This window comes from Apis laboriosa, unplaced genomic scaffold, assembly GCF_014066325.1.
Source record: "Apis laboriosa isolate Shangri-la unplaced genomic scaffold, ASM1406632v1 scaffold58_cov148, whole genome shotgun sequence".
Lineage (NCBI taxonomy): Eukaryota > Metazoa > Arthropoda > Insecta > Hymenoptera > Apidae > Apis > Apis laboriosa.
Window position 1 is genome coordinate 1011537 of NW_025223827.1, and position 17264 is coordinate 1028800.

Here is a 17264-nt window from a genome sequence, read left to right on the forward strand (position 1 = left end):
ATTGCAAACACGATATTATGACAGAATATGAAAGATTAGGACATATGATTCGATTAATTGTCTCTCAAGACAGGTGAAAAAAGTCACTCACCACATTGTCTCTGAGATACGAAGTAATGATGAAAATTTATGTCGTATTCGATAGATCTCGCAAGAACTTCATCGGACCTATTGTTAAATGATACTCAAATAATAGAACTATTCAAGACGATTTATTCTCTATTTTCAGTTTCGCCAACATAAGTATGTTTAGTATTAATGGATATAAAAAAAATGTATCGTTAAAGATACATTAGATATGTATTAGAGTAAAAAATTGCAAATTTTAGCGTATTTTGTAGAGATTGGATTAGAACACATTAATAGTGTATATAATAGTAGTATATAATATAATAAAAAATGCGACGCAGTGTACATATACATAAGTATATACGAATTAAATACAGTCATCTATGATATCACATCTACATCATTTCTAAATACGCGTATTGCGATAAATAAGAATCTGATGCGCTAAAATTTTTCTAAAGAGTAATCGAATCATAATAGAAAAATTCTACGTCGATAACTTATTAACAAGCGCGGATAGTATTTTGAAACTCCGGCAGAGAGAAAGGAATCTTAACACAAACCAAATTATCTTTGTAAAAATAGATTTCCAATAATAGTTTAACCATATTAGCTGATTCTCAAAACATTATTGTTCAGATAAAAATAGCGGCTGAAAAGTTGAGTTTATTATAGTCGAATTGATAATGAACTTTGATTCTGCATCACTTTAATTGCATATTCGCGCATGATTAAACGAATGATACTTCCAAATAGCATAGATTTATGACCCGTTAAAATTAATAGGATCGATAATTATCCGAGCAAAAGTGCAATGTTTGTGAAAAGTTCAGTTAGGATGAAACAAGTCGGTCTTTTAGGAAATTTATTTTGATTGGATATTATTTCGATCAGATTTAGAACAATTAATGGTTTCCGTGCATTAACAACGAAAACAGAAAGCATAGAGTTGCATGGTTGCTCCGATGTTTTCAAAAAGTATGTGTTTATCTATGCTTACCGGTAGAAGCAGGTAAAGCATTGGCTAATCTGCACGAAATCCAAAGTGGCTCCAATTAATTTTTCTTTCATGATTAGAGTTTTGTGGTACATTCATGCAATTAATATCAAAAATATTATTAAAATATTATTAAATGTTATTAAAATAAGCGTAGTTTATTTTAAACTTTGTTTGCGAGTATTAATGATCGTCAGATTGCACCAATGTGCTTGCATGAATAAACGATTATTGCGTGAATAAGTGAGAAACCTTTGGCTAATAAAGATTGCAGATAATATAAGGCGCATGCAATTATCGGGCATGATATCATATAATTTCACGCGATAATCCGGCCAGTTTTATATCTTGCAATGCGAATTCTCAATCTCTACAAACTAACTTCTTATGATAGTCAGAATTACTTAGTCCTATGATAGTCACTTAGTAATAAGGACTAATGAATGGTCTATTTTAGTAAATAAATCGACAGAGAAATTTATACCAGAGATAAAAGATGATAAAAATTGTCTTCACAACTTAAATAAATAGAAAAGCGATTTATTGCGCAGATATTCGACACGCATCTGTTATATCTTATTGTATTAGATTTAGTAAGAATTCACATATAAAAACGAATAATAGAGATTCGAAAAATCAGAAAAAAATGGCAATTTGATTACTATCGAGTTGACACAAATTCGTAAAATAGAACGCCTCATTCAAGAAGCCTTTTCAACTATTGTGTTTAAGAACAGACAAGCTGCTGCAAAAATCAGTAAATTATGCTCATTGAATGTATTTTTAGATAAAGATGGAATTATAAGATTAGCAGATTACTCATACAATTTCAAAAAAAACATCCTGTAAAGTATCCTCCAATATCTATTTACAGAAATCATAATAAGCACAATAAAATTATTATATGCGGGATGCCAATAGATATATAATATAATAGCATTATGGGAGCGATATTGATTTATAAATGTAAATCCTCGATTAAGGAAATCATAAGAAGATATATAAGATGTTTTAAGACAAGATTCTTAGAATGCATACTGAATTAATTATCTGCGGCTTAATTCCAGCTTGGTCGTTTTCTATCTACTATCTTCATTATACGAGCCTGTTCCTAACACATAAAAGAACTTGTAGCAAGATCGTAATCAAATCTTATTTATGCATTTTCGTATGTTTTATTACGAAAGCTATACACTTAGAATTAGCTATGGATTTTCCGTAAGGTATTTTTAAATTGTCTGTATAGATTCATAAACTACAGAAGATTATGCAAAATAATTATTCGCGCCCGCAGTAATAGTATTGTAATAGATTGTTAAATGCATGAATATATGTGTCGAATGCTCTTTCGATTGAGATACTTATACTTTCGATAAGTGTATATGAAAAAGATGATGTTTGTGACTGTTAATGTATTTTTTAAAGATGAATGGAGTTATAACTGCAGTCAGACTATCCGACGATCAGATCATGATGCGTAATTATAAAGAAACTATCTTGTCGTATTTGGCATCAGATTACGATATGTTCACAATAAGCGATAATTAAATTCTCTTTTAAGTCACAATAGATAATCATGCCCAATGATCAGAGTACGATGACGTATTAGAACAAAACTCCATTTTTCGTATCCAGCAGTCAGAATACGATCTGTTCATAATGAGACTCTATTTCAAGTGAAACTACTTTAGAAAATTCCTTCTTAGTTCAATTGGGAAAATTTTAGTTTTTTGGGGCATTGATAATAATCAATAACATCGCGGTCAATCGCCTGATTCCAAATTAGAGAAAAATTTCTCAAATTAGAATGATGTTGGTTGCGAATCACCATCCCCTTGGACGATGGATCGGGCTCTTCAACCAGGCTGAAGCATGTTAAAAATATAATATAATAAAAAAATATAATAAAAATATCGATCAAACTCTCAAAAACAACAGTTTTCTCAAATAATATCATCTTTTGTTTAGGTTTAATAGAAATCTGCGAATGATAATAACAGATGAAAGTTTCTATAAGGAATTTCTCCGAATAAGTTATTTATAAATTTAGTAATAAGCGAGTAATAAGTGCTCACGAACAACAATATTCTCAAATAACGAAATGAATTTTGTAAACGCGAGAAATGAGTTATATGAATTAGGCATGTTGAAAAATAAAAAATATAATACAAAGATATCAAGCGCTAAGAAAATACGGCATAGAATGGCATCTGAACTCATCACACGCCACATTTTGGTGGGCTATGAGAAAGTGCTAAATGATAAAATCTACCAAATATCACCTGCATCGTATCATTGATAAACAGATATTAACTATAAATATTAACAGATACTATAAATATTATATAACTATATTATATATATAATACTATATATATATGACTAACTATATATAATATTATATAACTATAAATATTAACAGATATTTCAAGAGCTATACATTCTGCTAATGCAAATAGAATCCTATCTGAATTCCCGATCTCTCATTCTTTTGTCAGATCTCGACGATTTGAATTCTTTGACTCCAGATCATTTTCTGATCGATATATTGATTGCAATATATTTTTAGAGAATGATTTGCAAGGGATCAAAGTGATTGCTCAAGCGATATCTGCTAATTCAATAAATATTCCCGCATTTCTGATAGTACTGGAGCAAAGAATATTTATAGCAGATATAGCAGAAGAATAAGTGGCATAAAGTAATAAGCAAGAAAATGATCTAATAATACAAGAAAAAATCATTCCTTTACAATGGTGCATGGATAGGATGATGCAACTTCATTTTGAAATAGATGGTATCTCGTATGTGGTTATTGTAAAAGTCGCCAGCATCATTATCAAGCGGTCAACGGCGAAGCTGTGCATTCTGTCCACGAAGATAGAAGATTATTATCGAATTCAACGAAAAAGAAAGAGATCAGCATATCTTAGCTCATTTAGATGACAGGAAGATACAGATGTTATAGATACATTTTACAGAATTAATATGTCAACGTTAGTAGAATATATTACAGTGTTAAAATCTCTAACGATTTTGAGGCGGATAGCATATTAAGGATAAATCTAAAATTTGTGCAGCTTAGATTTCATTTTTAATAAAATATTTTCAATAATCTAAGAATAATTTACAAGCGAGTTCTTTAACGCTTTCCAAATCCTCAATTTAAACAAAGATATAGCAGTACATTGATCACTGCATAAGTCACATTTATGCACCTAGTGCTTTGAATCATCATGCAAGCGATCGCAAGGATTTTGATTGCCACGAGACGCGAATCCGCGAGAATCTATTTTTCGAAATCACTTTCCAATGCGATTCTAATCTCCTCTTAATTTGCATTTTTAAATAATGATTGGAAAAAAAACCAAGGTGCGCGACAGTTTTCTAAGTTAAATCAGTTAGAATAAAATAGAATTTAGATAGAATCAGTTCAGCAATGATACAGTTCACATCAGAGTACAATTAGAATAATTATAATCAGTCATCAATTAGTTGCAAACAATTAAAGTAAACTATTCGTTCATTCCAAGCTCATAATATAAACAATTTTTTACGGTAGATAATTCTTTGAGTTCGAGAATAAGTCTCAATAAGGCAAAGCGCCTCAGGGAGGAAATACCGGAAAGTGTTCATCAAGAATTCCCAATGCTTCCCGGAGGCATCATTGTGGAAAGTCATCGTGTTGGTTTTAATCGGTAAAAATTCGACAATAGTCCGATTTCCTCACCAAGAGAGAGAGAAGGTCGGAGTATCCTATAATGATTTCCTCTACATATAAAAAAGAAAAAGATAATTCTTCGAATAATATCATTAATTCAGGCACAGATTTGTGTAATATTCAAAGTCATTAAGTTTAGACTTTAAAGAAATATTTACAATATTATAGGAATAATATGTGATATGCTTAATGTATAAATTTCGCATATAAGAGAATTTTATATACAAATTTTTAAATTTTAACAACTATATTATAAAAATAAAAAAAATCTCATTAAATAATTATAATGTTATAATAAAATATGTTATAAATTTCTTTTTTTTCTCTATTTTCATCTGGTATGTTAATGTTTAATAAAAGATAGAAGTATATGTATGATATAAATTTTCTTATTTTTGAAAATTCAACAATAAAAATCAGTAACAACAAAACTATATTTGTTAAAAATAAAAAGTATTTGTTTTTTATACTATCGCATGATTATTTAGATCTGCTAATTAAAACTTTCACATTGAAAAATAAATTAAAAAAAAATTAATTTTTTTGTTTATAATTTATTTTTAATTGTATAAACAATTAAAATGTTTTATTACGAAAATAATCTTTATAAAAACAAATAACTTTTATCTGAAAATTTTTTTTTGTATTTCTTATATTTTGTGAATTATAACAAAAAATCGAAAAATAGGCAATTTCAAAAGTTAATTTCATTCCCTTAAAGTGATTTCATAAAAAAAAAAATTGCGTAATATATATTTATATAAGCACTACATATATCCAAAGTTTTATTATTTTTTTACATTTCCTTATCAGAACGAAAAACATATAAGATGAAACTTAATCTATCATTCAATATGATCTAGAAGAAAAACTTAAAAGTCTCAGAAAAAAAACTAAAATGGAAAGTTCGTGATTGAAGAATGAATAGAGTAAAACATTCTGCAAAAAGAAAACTGCATTGATATTAAGGTTGAATCAAAATCTATAGGTTTTAGAGCAATTTTATAAATAAAAATATGAAGTAATTCAAAATTTCAAGATTTTATTTTAAATATCTCCTGCGCGCTTCGACAAGCAAAATTCAGTGTACCCATACTTTTTTTTACAACCTATAATTTTTTTCAATTTTCCAAATTATAAATTTGTAACATTATTAATTTTACTTTTTCGTTATTTCAGTTATTTATGATTGAAATTATTATTTTCTGAAATGTTTTTTTTTTAAATATTTAATTCAAATTAAAATGTTATCAACATTTTAATTTGATTTAGAGAAAATATTCATAAATTTTATTTAATTTAATTTATAAATTATATCAAATATAATCAATTATATAAATTGCTATAAAAATTTTATACAAATTTTTATACATGTGTAGTTTGTTTATGATGGGATACATATACTACTTGAAAGAAAAAATAAAGTAAATATAGAAACGATATTTTTTTGAGTAAATAAAGAGGACTAGAAGTAAATAAGAAATTGATATATAATAGTATATTAAATTGATAATTCTCATGTGATTTGAGATCAATTTATTTTTTTTAATTTTTGAAAATGCTGTTGGAATGATCTTTTGCTCCATAAATTTTAGAAAAGGATTTTTTTCTAAAAAAGGATTAACTTATGATCGATTAATTGGGAACATAATTAAAATAGAAATTAGAATTAATTAAGCTATATAGAATTAATTAAGAATATCTAAATGTTATTATAATACTTTTTTTTTTGAAATAATAATCTAATTGGTTTATACAAGTAAGTTATATCAATGATAACAATATAAATGTTATACATTAAATTTATATTAATTTTTTATAATATATTTATGTTTTACATTAAATCAAATAATCTTATCTATAATATTTGATTTTTTTTTGTTTTTTTAGTTTTGAGAAACTCGATTTTTTATACATAGTTTCTCATAATTTTATACATTTCTTATATTTATTTATCTATTATTTACAAAAATAATTATCTAATTGTTTTAATACTTAATTTTTGGTCTGTTTTTTCTTGCTCTATCTGTTTTTTGAAATTTTTAATATTACATTAATAGGAATTACAATCTCTCTCTCTCATTCGCTCATTCATTCACTCATTCATTCACTCACTCACTCACTCTCTTTTTCTTTCCTACTCTTCTCAAGATCTTCAATTCTCGCCCATTCTCGTCCATTATGTCATGTTTTCTTTCATTTTATCCCATTATATTTTTTATAATATATTTTTTTTTTCTTCCTATCTTCAATGTTTTTCTCTTATTTTATTTCCGCATTTAAATTATTATCAATACTCTCTCTTTTTTTCATTTTTGTTTGAAATCCTTTCGATATTTTTGTTATAGTCTGCATATCTTGATTTTTCAATTTTCTTTCTCCTTTCTTTTCTTTTTTTTTGTAGGATTCTTCTTTATTTTCTTTCTTAACTTATTTAGTTTTTGTTTGTTTTTTTTTTTTTTTTTTTTATAATTGTCTTTTCTATTTCCAATCTCCTCTTTATTTTCTTTTTTTCTCTCTTTTTTCTTTTCTTTCCATTTCTTTTATACAGTTCACTATCTTTTTATTCGATTTTTTCATTTTTTTTTCTTTTTTGTAATCTATATCTCTTTTTAATATTATTATACTAATTTTGATGTTTTTATTTCTCTATGATTATTGTTGGAGATGGATTTGAATTTACCGCTTCATGCATGTGTGCATGAGTATGAAAGTGAGAGATAGAATGAGTGAAACATATATGTGGCTGTCGAATGTGAATAATCGAGCCGAACGCATGTATATCGCGTAAAAGATCTCAAAAAATCTCAATCAATGTATTTAATCTGCCTTTTTGAAATAAAAAACTATGTATCAGTAGTACTATTCTAACAATTATACTATAATCTCTTATTAAATCTTAATATTCATTTATAATATATTTTTTCTTGACTTTATCTATTCTATGATTTTGTTTTCCCATTATCTCTGTTTCATATAATGTCATTGCCTATCAAATTTTAAAATATTTTCATTTTTCTGCAAAAGTCTTTAAATAATTTCTCTTCTTTCTTATTTTCTATGTTTTTTTTCATTCTTATTGAAATCCAACATAACTTTGACTTTGAATATTACAGAAATTGGTGCCTAAACTGATAATATTTGAAGAACCACTACTATACAATTCTTTGTATCATGAGCTTGAAGTAAACGAATAATGGTTTACTTTAATTGTTTCTAATTGATTGACGACTAATTATAATGCTATTCTGATTCTAACTGTACTCTGTTATGTATCATAAATTCTATTTCATCTTAATTCTATTTTATTCTAATTGATTTGATCTAGAACATTGTCGCAGATCTTAGTTTTTCTTTCAATCATTATTTTTTGTGAAAATACAAACTAAGAAAGAATTACAGGAATCAATAATAAAACGTGATTTCAAAAAAATAGATTCTCGTGGAATTGCGTCGCAATGTGTGGAAATCAAAGTGCTTCCACGATATCACAAGATATTAGGCATATAAATGTAACTTGTGAAGTCATTATGTTATTATATCTTCATTTCGATTGCGAGTGAAGATTTGGAAAGCGTTAGGGAACTGTATCCATTCGTTTTATTGAAAATATTGGAATCGTTGAAAATAAAATTTAAGCTGTCTGATCGCTTCACAAATCTTGGTTTTGTTCTTAACAATTTCCTCATTCCCTCTGTTATCTATTTTTTTATTTTTCCATTCTTCTGTAATCATTTCCTTCATTATTTTTTTTCTGTGAGCATTAATACGATTATATTATATGCATATGCTATTGTCTATATCCTTTTTTTTTCGAATATTATTTTTCTTTTTTCCTTTAGAATTAGTCTGTCAATATCATATTGAAAATTTTTCAGTGTAAAATTTATTTAATTTTTTTCCTCAGTTTTTCTTTCATTTTTTTTTTCTAAATTTTATTTAATTCCTCTTAATATTATTGAATGCTATTTTTAAATTTTCGAAGAAAACATATATCTTTCTTTTTCTTTTCTCTAAATTTTATCATGAAGTTATAAGTATAAAATAAATTGCATTTATTATATATTTATTTTTTCGGAATTTCATTTATCCTTTTCTGAGCTTACTTTTCATTTTTGTTAGTTTTTTATTCAATATACTCCGTTTGCATATAATAATCATTCTGTATATACCTTGTTATATTATATTATATTATATTATATATATACCATATTATATTCAATAACGTAAATCCTCTTATATATAATAACTTTTAATTTTTTTTTTGTTTCCTTTACATATTAAATTTATTATCTCTTTTTTTTTTTTTTTTTTTAGGATATTCTTTTCCTTTCTTGTTGATCAATCTCTAATATTCCTCTCTTTGGATATTAATCTTCATTTATTATTCCGTTCTCTTCTGGTTTCTTCAGCGTTTTTGTTTCTCTCTATTATTTTTCTCTATATTATTTTTTTCTCTTCTTCTTTTTTTCATTTTCATTTCTCTTTTCTCTTCTAATTAATTCATAAAATCATTAACTCTATTACAATATTATTATTAACTCTAACTACAATAACTCTATTTTTTCTCCATTTCAATTTTTATTCTTTTCTTTCTTTTCCTGTATTTATTTATTTAATTTTAAGCTCTTTGTTCCTAATTTTGTTTCTTTTTCTCTTTCTCATTTTTTCCTTTTGTTTTTATTCTATTTTTTTTTTATAAATTTCAATTTCTTCTTTTTAAAATTTTTTAAACCTTTTCTTAGATTCTTTTTCTTTTCCTCCATTCTTATTTTATCACTTCTTTTTTTCTAATTTTGTTTTTGTTTTATTTCTCTAATTCTTTTATTTTTCCGGTTCTATTTACTATTTTATCTCTCATAATTTTTTATGATGTTATTTTTTTTTGTTAAAATGTCTTTTTCTATAATCTTTTTCCTTTCTTTTTCTTTCTTTCTTTTTTTTTTTTTAGTTCTTTTATTTTGTTCTTTATTTCTATTTTAAATGGTAAATATTATAGTTTAACTCCGTTTTCTCTTATTCTTTTATTTTTTTATTTTCTGTCATAATCTTATTGAATATTATATTTCAATTTTTTTTATTATATAATTTCAATAATATATTATTGAAATTTAATTTTTCTTTATAAAAATCTAGCTTTCTTTTCTTCTATAATTACTATCTAAAATTATTCATCCTTTCTTACCCATTCTATTTCTATTTTTTTATCCTATTCTCTTTAATCGTGTCTTCTTTGATCATCTTAATCATCTTCTCTTTTTCATATTAGACTTTTCTTCTGCTCTCTTTTGACGTTAAAATCCATCATTACAAGTGGCTTCTTTTTCTCTTCTTTTTTCCTTATTCGTTTTTCTTCATACTTCTTTCCTTGACTAGATGCTTCATTTTTTGTCGTTCTTCATTCTCATTTCTATTACTATTCTATTACTATTTTTATCTCTATAATTTTTTCTCATTGCTACTATGATTCTTTTCTTTGTTTTTTCCTTCTTGTAATCTTTTTATACTGCTATATATAGTAAATATAAATTAAATATATGGTATTTTAACATAAATAATATTTTGGTTTTTCAAAATCAATTTCACAATGTTGTTAATATTATATATAATAATTACTTTATATACAATAATAATTATAATATACAATAATAATTACTTTAGATACAAATTAGATATAAATTATTTTCGAAAGAAATTTTTTATCGCAACTAATTTTAATAATAATTAATTTTTTGTTCATTTAATATTTGATTGATAAATCACGTTTTTGTTTTAATTGTTTTGCTTAATAATCATATATATTTGATACAATATTGTCATAATCATATTATATTGTACATTCATAATTTTAGCCGAATGAAATAGCATTGGTGGAATTTTTCCACTTTATTTCAGAAATCAATTATGTCGACGGAAAAGCGTTATTTTTTTTTTTTATTTTTTACATATGCTTAGATATTTTTTATAAGATTCATATCTTGGACTTTGAAAAGGCTATTCTAAGATTTTAAATGATGAATGCGCAATTAATTTTTTACATTTTACATTTACATTTTTACATTTTAGATCATACTGGAATATAATAAACGAAATTATTCACTTAATAATTTTTTTTCCAATTTCTAATAATTTTACAGTCTAATAATTTTCTAATTTTTTTTTATATTCTCTTCTTCTTTTCTTCTAATTAAAAGATAATAATTTCAAATAATCTCCAAAATATAGGAATATCATTGCAATATCATTTTCGAATTTTTTTGTATTATTGATCGATTCAATAGCAAATTTTGTTTATTAACGAAGCAATTTCGTTGATAATTTAAGTTGGAAAATAATTTTCTTTATAGTTTACAATAATTTAGTATGAAATATTTTAAAAATATTTTAATGTTTTCTTCTTAAACTACGATTAACTTATATTAAATTAACATATAATTTTAATAATTTTAATTAGTTTAATAACAACTATTGGCATTAGTTGTTGAAAAAAATTATGTTTATAATTAATTTTAATAATTTTAATACGGTGCAAAAATATTATGTTATTTATTGTTATTCTATTCTATATAAAAATTTCTACATAAAAATTCAATATTATTTATGTTAAAAAAAATATATATTTACTTTTATTTTTTTTTAGCAGCTTTATCAATAGTTTTTTGATAATTTCCTCTTTTCTTAGGCTCAACAAATATTCTGATTAAACTTATCAGTTTAAATTTTCTAATCATTATATCTTCATTAAAATTCTTGCCATATTTCAAATATATACTTTTATTCTTCTTTTTTTCTTTCTTTTTCTTTTTTCTTTTTTTATTCAATTTTTTTTCTCCAGTTTGTCTTCTATCATTTTTTTTCTCTTTCATTCTATCTATGCTATTTCCGTTTATCTTTATCTTCCGTTTATATTTATACTCATTTTCACATCTTTGTCTCTTTTTTTTTTCTCATTCTTATCAGTATTTTATTTTTTTCTTATCCTTGATCAAACTATTATCCATATATTTTCCTTTAAATTTTTTTTCTCTGTCATTATTTTTTTGTCTTCTCAGTTTTCTAATTTTATAATCATTACATTACTATTTCCTTCTATTTTTTTTTTGTTTTTATTATTTTCACTCTATGTTTTTATCTTTTTTTTTTAAATTTCTGTTTTATTTTTTCTTTTTCCTTATCTTAATACTTTTTTCATTTTTTTTCTATCTTTTCGTTTCTTTTTTATACATTCTCCTTTTTTTTATTATGTTTTTTTTTCATTCCTCTATTTATCTTCTTTTCTCCTCTCTCAACTATTTGATTTATTCTGATATTTTTTCCGTTTCTCTCTTTTGATTTGCTTTTCTTTCTCTCGTATCCTTTCTCTTTTTCTTGATCCATTTCTTTCTTTTCTGTCCTTCAAAAATCTAATGTTTTATCTGCTTCTTTTTTTTTTCTCTCTCTTATATATTTACCTTTCCGTTATTTAGTATGTTTCTAATTTTACTTTTTGTTCATTTTATACTTTTTCCTTTTTCCGATTTTATTCTTTTTTTTCACTCTTTTCTTTGTTCATTTCTTATTTTTTTTTTGTTTTTTTTAGCATATTTTTCAAATCCATATTTTTTTTAGCATATTTTTCATCTTTTTTTTTTAATTCTTAAATTTGTTTTTGGTTATTATATATATTATCTTATATATTATATATTACAACATTTAGAAAAAAATAATATTATATTATTTAACGAACGAATTGTTAGAAGTGAATACTGAAGAAAAGGAAAAGAATAAATTATATATATATATATATAATAATATATATATATTTTTTCTTAAAGTACTTTTGCAAAAAACGTCCACTTTTAATGAAAATTTGAATCAAAATTATTAAAGTTGAAAAATTTTGAAATATGAAAATTTCAAAATGTGGAAATTATTTTGAAAGCAAATTGATCTCTTTTATAGATTTTATTCTATAGGTTATATATTTTATAGGTTATATTCTCTTTTATATTAATAAAAATGGAATTAGAAAATAAAAAATATGCGAATCAAAAAAGTAATAATAATCATTATAAAACATCTTACTGTGAATATCATCCAAATGTGGATAATAGATAATGCTATTGAATAATATAAAAAATTAGACATATATGCAAATAAAGAATATTAAGATGGCAAATGGAATCAAAATGGATGAAAACACTCTAAGAACAGTCTGAGAAAATTTCAATTACGAAATTTGTCTCAGAGCGAAATAGACGAAAATAGAATTTAAAAATACGAAGTTGAAAATAAGGAGATAACATATATTTGTTGAATATTCAGTTGAACAGAATACATGGAATGGAAAGAACTTCACAACATTCATAAATGATTACATTCATTATAAAAATTTTTTAGTTGAGAATAATAAATCTAAAATAGAACATGTTGATTGAATGTATAAAACATATTGGAATAACAGAATAAAGTTTATATATATAATATAACGGAAGAGAATATATAAATAAAAAACTGAAAATCTAAGTCACGAGTGAAAGCATAGAATTCAATTGAATTTTATCTATACATTTCAATTGGAATAAAAAAGCTGAAAAGGTTAATCCAACATTGATGAAAATAACTAAACCACTGCTATTTAACTCGACAATAAATTATGAGATATGGAGAAAAATAATGTATGTAGTCATTTGTTGAATAAATTACCCACAATCGATAAGAAGATAACAGAAAAATGGACATAAAAAAATAATTTGTCAATACTTCAAACTGAAGTATATGCAAAGAAATTTGAATCATTCAAGATCGAATTAAGAAGCGAAAAACATGTGTTCGTAGATTATATTAGAAATGGGTACAGATTATGAAATTTGTGAAAACAGAAAGTTATAGTAGCGAAAAATATGAAGTTCATATCCAATTCAAGAGACATTGAGACTGAACAAAACAAAAAGAAATGGATTAATTTGTTTCAACTTTCAAGAGACGAAGAATAAGAAACAAATGAACAAAAAAAAAAATAATGAAATCACAATTGAGATTTGAAGAAATAGATTCTAGAGAAGGAAACAAGAAAGAAGAAGAAAGTTAAGAACAAAGAACATGAACGTTAAAAAAATCAACTTGAGCAAAATGAATTTCAGTTAAATATGATGGTAGTGCATATTTGACATATAGTCAGACTATGAATGATCAGAATGCAGGAAATGGAAAGCAGTAATGATGATGAGAAAAAAATCTCTGGAAGAGAACAAGATTTGAGAAATAATGAACGTTAGCCATCAAAAAACAGAAATAGATATTCACTTTTGACATAAAAGTTCTCTTCTTGTATGGAATTCTGAACAAAAAAATAGTTTTATATTATATATATATAAATATTGAATTTGAAAAGAATATCAAATCTTGAAAAGAATACCAAATAAATTAAAAAATACTATCTATGATCTGAAACAAACACCATTCGCACGGAATTTTCAATTTACAACTTTCTTAAAGAAAAAGAAATTCTTTGAATTCGAAACCATATGTTTCATGAATGAGAAAAAGACACTGACATTAGTATTATACATAGATGATAGCCTAATATTAAAAAAAAAAAAAAAAAAAAAAAAAAACAGAATTAAAATAATGGATGAATTAAATGAAAGAATTTAAAGAATTTAAAATAAACATAAATCTAAAAAATCCTGAATCTTATGGAGCAAGAGTAGATAAAAATGATAGAAATGTACTACGAAACCAACTATCCAGAATATAGAAAACAGATTCTATTATAAAATTGTTAGATCATAAAAATTAAAGGAATAAATGTCCCAACAACATAAGTGCTGACGAAAATTCAATGGAAAATATTGAAAATAACTTTTCTTGTAAATAATACATCAAGAAAAATATGGCTAAAGATGTGTCTAAAGTTGAAAAAAGTGTTGAAATATTTAAAAAATTGTGAATATTGGCATAAAATAATTTTTCTGCAGAAAAGAAAGAAGGATAAATAAGGAAGAATTAAATTGTTACGATTTTGCTAGTGATCCTGAATTAAAGAAGAGCACATGGAATACGCAATTTATTTGGTTGCAGCTGAAAATAACAAATCGTAATATTTTTCATTTTTCAGTACAAGAATTTGTAGCAGCAATTGAATGTATTAAGATATGTAATATATTTGAAAAATCTGATAGAGGAACTTATGAACAAAAAGGTTTTCGCTACTTTTATATATTAATCAGAGTACAGATAATTAAGAATGACATAATTATAGATACTAGATATAAATATAGATATTAGATATCATTTCCTGATAGAAAAATTCAAAGAAAGAACTATGAAACTGCATTAACAAAGTGCTAATATATTTATTAAACCGCTGAATTGTGAAAATTTAAAAGATGTAAAGAGATATTAAAAATAAAGAAAAATTTAAAAAATAAAAAATAAAGAAAATTTTGTTTTATTGTTGTTTTATAAAAATATATCTTTTATTTTTTATTTAAATAAAACTTTTTAAATCATCCTCGTATTTATAACTAAATATGAGGCTAATTCGGTTATTGTAATTTTGATTTCTTAAGGATATTTTTATTTCTTAAGGATATTATTATTTTTATTTTTTATATTTTAGAAATCTGAAGGAGATATTAGATATAATTATTATATTAAGAGAGAATAAAGATACGTTATTATTCTAAATGATTATTATTTTTTATTCAAACATAAATTAATTTCTAGACTTTTAAAATATATTTTTCATTTAAATTTTAATATCGTGAAGTTAGATAATCAAATACTTTCTTTTAATTATGATACATTGCGTAGTAAAAAATCTACCGAATCGTGACAAATTAATTTTAATACATCCTGTAAGGAAAATAAAGAGAAAAATCTGATTAAAATCGAGTTCATACTATTAAAAATGATTAAAAATGCGACTTTAATCAATAACGTAAATGACAGAGCTTCGTTAATGATCACTAAATTCAGAGGAAAATTGTTTAGAGCGGAACTAATAGATTTCTTAAAATTATATGTAAAACAAAATCGATATAACTGATTTACATGCTATTTTTAAAACAAAATTAAAAGTTAAAGTCATAATAGAATCCAACTGCAGAAATATTGAAGATTTTTAAAAATTGTTAAATATCGTTTTCGATGAACAAAAACCAATGATTATTCAAATGGAATTTAATTTTTATCATTAAAGAGAAAGAGAAAAAATTTTCAATTACACGTCGAGATTAGAAAAATTGTTATGATTAATGATAAGACATGAAACAGCCACAAAGTAGCACAACAAAATATTAATCGATTCGATCGATAAATAAATATTGAATTTTTACTGTTTTAAAACTAATGCTTTCCATTGATTGTGTGAGAACAAGTGCAGTATGATATAAAATAAATAAAACGATAACTTATTATTATATAACTTATTATTATATAAGATGAAAATAACATAAAGAACATGAAGAAAAATAAGAGAAAAAAATAAACGAAATATGTGAAAAGAAATTGATTGTTTTGAATTTGATTGTTAAGTTTTCATTTTTTTGATTCTTAAGTAACTGTAAGCAGTAAAAAAAACTCAACAGGTTATGGGTTTAGATAATAATAGAATAGAAAAATATAAATTGTGAAAAATCCAAAAGAATAAATTCTATAACAAAAAAATTGAAAAAGAGGGAAGCGAATTTTTGATATATTAATTGAAGAGAAACAGACACGAAGAAAACTACAATAAATAAAAATCTAATACTTAAAAAATCATAATCATGATTGTTCAAAAAAAATATCTTAATACATTTAATGAAATTTAAATCGAATGAGAATTAGTCAAAAAAATTATGCTCGATGTTCGAACGAGATAATGAACAACAAAAGTATATTTTATTGCATGAATCTTTTAACCATAAAAAATATGATGTGTTAAGTAATTTATTAGATAGATAGATATATAATATATCAAATATATCTAATATATCATCACATCGTCTATGATTTATAAATAATATAATTACAAAAATATTAGCAAGTTTACTAGCCAAGTTTAATAATAATAATAATAGACAAGAAGTTTAAGAAGTAAATTACAAATTATATAGCAAAAAGATAATCATGATGAAAAAAACTATTACTTTAAAAAGGAATAGATAAAAATAAGAAGAAATAAAATAATATATATTGATGTCAAAAAATAGACAATATAAATAAATGGATAGTCGAATTGAAAATGACATCAAACATGACAAATAAATAAAAGAACTTGTTTAACTTATGAGAAAAAGAATCTATTGAAATAGCCAAAAAGAATGAGCCGATGAAAGCGGAAGTTATGAATAATCTGGAATATAAAAAATTTTGAGAAATATATAATGCTGGTTATTCCAATGAAATTACAAGATGAAGGAAAAATGATATTTATGAGGGAAAAAGAAATGAACAACAACAAATCAAATGTTGGAAGCTAAATGAAAGATTATATAGAAAAAAATTGAC